The sequence below is a fragment of the Meriones unguiculatus genome, chromosome 9, assembly GCF_030254825.1.
Source record: "Meriones unguiculatus strain TT.TT164.6M chromosome 9, Bangor_MerUng_6.1, whole genome shotgun sequence".
NCBI classification, from domain to species: Eukaryota; Metazoa; Chordata; class Mammalia; order Rodentia; family Muridae; genus Meriones; species Meriones unguiculatus.
Window position 1 is genome coordinate 55,841,100 of NC_083357.1, and position 9,166 is coordinate 55,850,265.

Consider the following 9,166-nt stretch of genomic DNA (forward strand, 5'->3'; position numbering starts at 1 on the left):
TTGTCTTGCCTACAAGAAGTGTAGGGATAAAGATGGAGCAGATATTGAAGGAATGGCAAAGCAATGACTAGCCCAACTGGGGACCTATCCCATGGAAGAGAGCCAACTCCTGACATTATTAAAGATACTCTGCTATGCATGCAGACGGGACCCTAGCATAACTGTCTTCTCAAGATGCTTTATCTAGCAGCTGATGGAAACTGATACAGAGACCCACAGCCAAACAAACAATAGACCAAGTTCAGGGAGTTTTGTGGAAGAATGGGAGGAAGAATAGAGGGAGCTTGGAGGGGTCAAGGACACCACAAGAAGACCTACGATGCAAATTAAGCTGGGCCATGTGGGCTCACAGAGGCTGAACCAACAACCAAAGAGCATGCATGGGCCAGACCTAGAACCCCTACACATATGTAGCCTATGTGCAACTTGGTCAACATGTGGGTCCCCGAACAATGGGAGGAGGGACTGTCTATGACTCTGTAGCCTGTCATTGAATCCCTTTTCCTCTATCTGGCTGCCTTGTCTGGCCTCAGTGGGAGAGGATACTTAGGAGTCCTGCTTGCAAAGCCAGGGTGTGTTGGTACCACTTAGGGGTCTCACCTCTGAGAAGAAGGGGGAGATTGGGAGAGGGTATGAAGGTGGGGCTGGGAGGAGAAGAGGGTAGGAGCTGGAATCAGGCTGTGAAGAGTTTAAATTAATAAATGGGGGCAGGAAGGAAGAAAAGTAATTTTCGGAAATCCTGCAGTGCCCCCTAGTGGACTTATACCACCAACAGTGACTTCAAGCTATCTCCACAAGCCTCAGTAAACCAGCCCTACTCATTCCATCACCTCCTGGTGAAGGAAGTGCAGATTGTCACAAGACAAGACTATGGCTACATAGACTTCTCAAAGGAAGAAATAAAAATGTCTAAGAACTGTCTCAAAACTTTTCCTTGTCCTTAGCAATTAGGAAAATGTAAATTAAAACAACTTTGAGATTTCATCTTACCCTAGTCAAAACATATAAAATCACTAAAACACCTGACAACAAATACTGAGAACATTGTGTTTCAGGAAAGGAACCTGTATTGGTTCTCTGATGAATGCAAATTCGTGCATCTACTCTGGAAATCAGTGTGGAGAATCTTCAAAACACTAAAGATAAATCTACCACACAAACCATCAGTGACACTTCTTGGTATATGTTCAAAGAATTCTACATCCTACTCCACAGATACTTGCTTAGTTATCTTCATCGCTGTTCTACTCAAAGTAACTAGGAAATGAAAACAACTTAAATCTCCATCACTTGGTGAACAGATAATAAAATTGTGGCACCTATACATTATGGAATGAATATTTTTCAATATAGAGAAAAATTGCACCATAAACTTTGAAGGTAGAAAGATGGGACTAGAAAGATGATTTTTGATAAGTTGATTGAGACCTGCCTGGAAAAACAAATGCCACATATCTGCCACTGAGCTCCTAACTCCTGTGGAAAACATACAGGCTCCTAACTGAAGCTATTCAGATATAAATATGTAATTGGTTTAACCACAGAAGCCAAAAAGATACAAATGGGAACATGTTGTTGAGGAGAATCACTTAAGAGGAGAATAGAAGGTAAGCATAATTTAATGGAAGAAATAGGAAAAAAAAAGAGAGAGTAGTGGTTGGCAGGGGAAGGGAGGTCAACATAGAAGAAGAGAGATGGAGTAATGTGAAAACACAGTGACTATTTAAAAAACAAAGTCATAAGAAAGCATATTAGTATCTATTTACCTAAAACACATGAAATATATATATATGTATATAAAAGCAAGTATAGCTTAAATTAAATGTTTTCATCTGTTCTGAAAATACTCTGACAAAGAACCATAACACATAAAACAGACAAACAAACAAACAAAACAAAACAAAACGAAAAACTGTCAATACCAGTAAGGAGAATCCCTCATTCAAGTTAATGGTTGGGAATTTTCAAGAAAGTCCTAAATATTATAGACTATTAATCTTGTCTTTGGCAAGAAAGTTCTAAAATATTATAGATTGTCACTCTTGACTTTGGGTACATCCCAGAGTTTGTCAGTGAGTCACTATTGGTGATGACATCACACATTTTGAACACAGGACCCAAAGAATCCTTGCTTTGAACTGAAGTCCTCCTTCCTGATGACTAACTCTCATGGTAGCAGAGGGTGACATGCAGTTTCCAAGGGAGAGAAGCAATGAATTATTCTACACAGCTATCTGCAAGCTTTCTATAAGCTATAATGACCAATATGATATGGAAACCTAGGGATGAATTAGTGACACTCATATATTGGTGGCAACTAACAACTCTCTAAATGGATTTAATAAGTAACTCAACAAGAGGAAAATCATGCCTGGAACTGAAAACCTAGCCAACTCTGCAGGGCTTGAGAGTCTATAGATGTTGGAGGAGAACCAACAACTGCCACCTTCCTGAACCATCAAATCCTTAATTGCATCATAAACATCTCCTGTTTTACACACAGGTAGGTGTAGAACTCACCCCTCACCAAACAGCTACAATGAATCAAATACAGAGAACAAGTGACCATGTGGTGTTCTCCCTCAGCTCGTCTATCTGCAACACAGCTCCTGCAACTAACATGCAGGAAACATTCAGGAGAAGGGACAAAAGAATGGCCAGAAACAGAAATATGAAGTTTTCTGTGCAATTCCATCTCTTAGACATGTCATGGAAACTATACCCATGAAGTCTCAATACCATTGTTGCCTAAAGATGATGTGAACAAGATGGCACTAATGGACATGCTAATATGGAAAAAGGAAATCTCCCAGACCCTCTCTCTAGACAAAGAACCACAGTCAGCTAAGAAATGCTGAGAACAGAAGAAATATGCTTACCCAAAAAAAAAATCTCTAAGTTTATTCTTGAATACCATGTGGTCAGTCCTTAAATTATACCCATTTATATAAGTTATGTCATGTATTTTGAGCAGGTTGCATCTGTTGGGATCTGTAAGCAGGCATCTCTATGGCCAGCCCCAAGGGACCTGACAAACTGGTTATCTGGCATGTATGAGGCCAGCTAGAAGACCACTCGCTGCTCACCTGGAACCACCTGAGCATGTTCTGGGTCACCTTATAATTAACCACGAGCTCTTCCCGTCTCTCTCTTTCTCTCCTGCCTCATCCAGAGATACTTTCTGTGACCCCTTCCCCTAATAAACCTCCCACTTGGAACCAATTGTGTGGTGTGATTTGTGAACCTGCTGTGTAACTGTCATCCAGCATGATTTCAAACATTGGTGTGTTGGCCGGGAATAGGTTCACTCCAGCAAGCACACAGCTTGGGGAGTGCTGGCACCCCACCGGGGCTGCTGGAGACCTAATTTGTTCCAAATCCGCCCTTGACCCCCACATTCCTGCAACCAGATCGCTACCAAGACATCCAACACGGCTAAATTGGTGAGTTACTCTGTTGGTCAGCATAAATGTTTCTCTGTGCAAGGGAGGACTGACCTTACCTGACCGTTGAAAGTCCAGCACATTCACACTGCCCTTTGAAGCGGGGACCCCCCAATGAAGGTCTTAACTGGCCATGGTTGACCCCCTTTGCTGCACCTCCATCTCCATGAGGGCCCCACTTTCCCTTGGGGAAGCCTCCCACTCACACACTGTCTGTTCTCCCCATCTCTCACTCATGGGAAGTCCTAGCACTAGGCAGGCTATCATACACTTGGGCTGTGCCCCCCTGGCATCTGTGCCCAGTTATCAGGGCAAAAGCTGATGAGCTATTGGATCAGATAGGATCTCTCCTTTGAGTCACACCTTGCCTTTGGGACACCTCTGGCACGTCACTGTCACTGACTTCTCTACCTCTCAATGGGAAACACCCAGCATCCCCACCGGGGTGTCTTCTGGAGAATTCTAAAACCTTACACAGGGATCCTGAGTTAAAGGCTTCTAAACTCATAAGCCTCTGTAATAAGACTTGGCCTACATACTCTTTAAGTAAGGGTTCAATTTGGCTGATTAACGGCACATTAAATCCCAATATTTTACAGGATTTTCTTAATTACTGCCAGCAATCTGGTAAATGGAAGGAGGAACCCTATGTTCAAACTTTCTCTCTTCTCCACTTTAAACCTCCTCTCTGCTCTTCCTGTCCTCCTAAAGGAGGACAGCTCTAACGTCTCAGCCCCAGGAGTTTTCTACCTTTGACCCTACAGATGAACCTCCACCCTGCTGTTCTCAACCTCCAGCTTCTCTGGAATCCTCACACCCTCTGGTGCCTCCTCCCTCCTCTCTTATCCCAGCCTCTTCCCCTCCAACTTCTCTGGAATCATCACAACCTTTGGCACCCTCCTATCCCCCCACTTCTCCTTTGGTTTCTCCAAAATCCTCATTCCCTTTCCCAGCAACAGACTGTCCTAGTCACCTCACTCTGTCACCCACTTTCACCTCACCAACAACTATTAGCCCCCCTGCTACTCGTTCTCACTCTATAACAAAGTCCACTCCCTCTACTCAGCAGAAGTCAGCCTCAATTCTTCCCTTCAGGGAAGTAGCTGGTATAGACAGCTTAATTAGGGTACACATTCCCTTCTCATTAACTGAATTTTCTCAATTTTCTCAAGTAGAATAGAGATTAGGATCCTATACGTCTAATTCTTCTACTTTTATTAAAGAATTTCAATATCTCATAGTAAGAGCTGGAGAGGACAGGGTCTCCACAAGGAGAGCAACAGAACAAGAAAATTTGAACATAGGGAACTTCCCAGAGACTCATACTCCAACCAAGGACTATTCATGGAGATAACCTAGAACCCCTGCACAGATGTAGCCCAGGGCAGTTCAGAGTCCAATTGGGTTACATAGTAATGTGAAGAGGGACTGCCTCTGACATAATCTGATTGGCCTGCTCTTTGATCACCTCCCTCTGGGGGGGGGGAGCAGCCTTACCAGGCCACAGTAGAGGACAATACAGCCACTTTTGATGTGAACTGACAGACTAAGATCAGAAAGGAGAGGAGAACCTCCCCTATTAGTGGACTTGGGGAGTGGCATGCAAGCAGAGGGAGGAGGGAGGGTGGGATTGGGATGGGAGGAGGGAGGGGCTTATGGGGGGATGCAGAATGAATAAAGTGTAATTGATGAAAAATTTAAGAAAAAAGGGAAAAAAGTAATTTAAGAACCTTAAATGACTTTCAAAATTGGAGGAAAACATGGAGTTAGGCATGGAGCACGTCTCGCCCCTGGGGGCAATGGTCTCCTGAACCTACTCAGACCTCGGACACCACCACTGCTAGTTCTAGAACTGACGCAGGATGTTCCAACGAGGGGTTAAGGCTTCTCATAATATTTCCTATAAGCCCACACCTGTTTGTCTATATCCCCCATTTTTATTCATTATTAGCCAGATAGAGCCAAGTAATTGTGGTAATGATACTTGCTTTTTTGCCCAATGCTGGAATGCTAGTAAAGTTAGGTATGCCCTGGTTACTCGCATGCCTCACTGGGTGCCTATGCCCATTGATGCCCCTCACGCTATGACTCTCTTCAGACAGAAAAGGGATCTTGGAACTACAGCCACCATTGTTACTACCATCTCATTGACGGCTGTTGGAGCTACCACCAGGGCATTAGCCATGAGTCATACTGGGCAGACTGCTTAGACCCTGAATAATCATTTAGCCAATGTAGCTCATGCCTTAGTTGTACATAAAGGAATTAATGCTCAACTAAAAGGAAGCTTGATGGTGTTCAATCAGAGGATTGACCTCTTGCAGGAGCAAATTGATACCCTATGGCAAATCGCTCAACCTGGCTGTCAATGAAAGTATGCTGGACTTTGTGTCACTAGCATACAACATGAGAATTTTTCCTGTGCTGCAAATCTGTCTAAACAATTGTCGAGCTATATTTTAGGTAATTGGACTGGAGAATTCGATACTACGATGGAGCAGCTGAGAGTGGCCATTGTCACAGTAAATTCTACCGGAGTGGACGCAGGACTAGCCACAGGATTATCAACATGGATTGCTGCAGCCATGAATCATCTGAAGGAATGGGCGGGCATGGGAATGTTAGCAGGCCTACTGGTGTTGGTCTCCTTGGTTTGCCTGTGGTATATATGCAAGATTAGAGTCTCACAACAGTGTGATGCAGCCATGATCATTCAGGCCTTTACAGCCATTGAAGCAGGACATTCTCCCCAAGCATGGTTGGATACCATAAAAAGCTAAAATGATACGCTCAGGATGCGAGGCTAAGCACTGCACTCAGGGTCAGCCGCTTTGGACCCAGAGAAGAGCATGTCTGATTGCATGCGGGTTGATGCCCCAGGTCCCGCCTCTGAGAAAAAGGTATCGGATGGGTCTGATGCTCTTTGGGTGGATGACACCTAAATGAACATCACTACAAAGTCCCAATTTATTTCTAATATCAGAGATCAGACCTCTACTCTTGCCTGATGCGTCTAAAACAAAAAGGGGGAACTGTAGAGAGCTGCGGAATGCTATGCCTTAAAGATGGAGCTGGTTTCCGCCTTCCACCTTCCCGATGGTGAGTGCTCTCTGTCACGAACAACTCCACATTTGGCTAAGGCCGAGGATCTGGCTTGCTTCCATGTATGTGGACCTATCTGCATTGCCCCCGTGGCACGCCTGGGTTGGCTACCCAGAGGCTATTTAAGCTGTGGGCTGGCTTTCCCCGGGGTCCGAGGATTGTTCAATGTTCCTGAATAAACTGCATTGAAAAAAAAAAAAAAAAGAATTTCAATATCTCACTCAATCTTATAGTCTCACCTTTCATGATATATATATGATTCTTACCGATAACCTATTACCTGAGGAACGCAGGTAAGTTTGGGAACAGGCTAGAACGCATACAGATGAGGTTCACCAAACAAAAGCTTTGCACCCAGTTGGAACTGAGGCGATACCTGACAAGGATCCACAATGGAATTACAATACTCCAGGAGGCATTTTAGCTAGAGATCAGTTCATGACCTGCATCCTGGCTGGTCTCTGCAAGGCTTCCCTTAAGCCAGTTTCATATGAAAAGCTCCAGGAGGTCATTCAGGACAGAAAATTCATCTCAATTCCTAGAGCACTTTACAAAGGCCCTTTTACAACACATTAATCTGGACCCTGAAAATACAGAGGGCAGACAACTCTTAATGACCTATTTTTTTTTTCTCCCAAAGTTACCCTGACATCAAGGCTAAGCTTAAATCCTTGGAGAAGCGACCTCTGACTCCACAGGCAGAAGTCTTAGCACTGGCCTTTAAGGTATACCATGGGAGAGATAAAAAAAAAAAAAGCCCACAAGCAAAAATGCCAAATGCTGACCAAGGCCATCTGACCACCCTCAGCCACTACACAGGCTCCCTTGCCTTCTAAGGCACAAGGACCACCAGGTCCCTGTCTCAAATGTGGTCAAACAGGGTGTTTGGGCCTGGGCTTGTCCTATGTGAGAACCACCATGCTCCTGCCCCAAATGTGGTCAGTAGGATTACTGGGCCAGGGATTTTCCTAACCCCTGTAAGCCATTGGGGCTGCATCCAAAATGCCACCAAGAGGGACATTGGGGTGTTTACTGCCACCATTTTTCCCATGATAAGGGGGTATCACTCCCAGATCGCCCTACAGTCGATATCCTAGGCCTGGCTATGGATGACTGAAGGTGCCTGGGTTCCCTTGACCTGACCACTGCCATCACTAACAGGGAGCCATTGGTAATCATCATGGTATCAGGGTGGGCCATCTCCTTCCTTGTGGACACCGGAGCCACTTATTCAGTTTTAACGGAGTACTGGGGACAAACATCTCCTTGTAGTTCCTATGTTGTTGGTGTAGGGGGTCAACCATGCCAGCCTTGCCAGACTGCACCACTTAATTGTATTTTCAGGGACGTTCCCTTGACTCATTCTTTTTTAGTAATGCCAGCCTGTCCAGTTCTCCTAATGGGAAGAGACTTTTTAGCCAAAGTGGGAGCCTCTACTTCCTTTATTCCACCCATTCATTCGCTTGACCCCAAACTCCCCTGTGTCCTATCTCCTCCCCCTCCTAGTTACCTTACCTACCAGTTCTGACATGCTGCTTCTTTTACCAGCCTCTCAAGTGGACCCGCAAGGCTGGGATGTCCAAAACCCCTCTGTGGCGAGACACCATTCCCCTGTAGTCATTCAGCTACAGGACCCCGGTATATTGCCCAGGCTCAATACCCACTTATTCTCAAGAGTCTTAGGGGACTTAAGCCTATTATCACTGACCTTCTAAGAAAAAAAATTCTTTGCTCCACTTCCTCTTCTTTTAACACCCCTATACTTGCAGTTAGAAAGCTCAATGGAGCCTATCGCCTGGTTCAAGACCTCTGGATTCTCGACTCTGCAGTTGTCCCCCTTCACCCTATTGTAGCCAATCCCTATACCCTCCTCTCCACTATCCCCTCAGGAACTTCCCATTTCTCAGTTCTGGATCTCAAGGATGCATTTTTCTCTATTCCTTTAGACACCCAGCCCCAAAATATCTTTGCCTTCACCTGGACTGACCCTGACACTCTTGTCTCTACTCAGCTTATCTGGACAGTTCTACCCTGGGGATTCTGGGACAGCCCACATCTTTTTGGCCAAGCCCTAGCTTCTTATCTACTCTCCTTATCTCTCCCTAAGTCTAAACTTATACAGTATGTAGATGACCTTCTCTTCTGCAGTCCATCCCTACAAGTTAGCCAGACTAACACTTCTGCTCTTCTAAATATTCTATTTAGAAGGTGCTATCGGGTCTCACCCTCCAAGGTTCAATTATTCATCTCTGAGGTCACTTACCTGGGACTAACAATAACCCCAACCCAAAAGGGTATCTCCCTAGACAGAAAAGACATAAAACAGTCTCTGGCAGTTCCCTCTACTAAAGAAGAAATTTTATCATTTCTTGGAATGGCTGGTTTCTTACGGTCCTGGGTCCCCTCTTTTTACCTTCGCACCCACGCCTTATATGAGGCAGCCTTAGGCCCTTTTTGTGAACCCCTTCTCAATCTCATTACTAAGCCTTCTTGGAAGCTTCAACAGGCTCTTCTTGAGGCCCAGCCCTACATCTTCCAGACCTAACCCATCCCTTCTCCCTCTATGTAACAGAAAAAGAGGGATATGCCCTTGGAGCCCTGGGTCACCAATTGGGATCCTC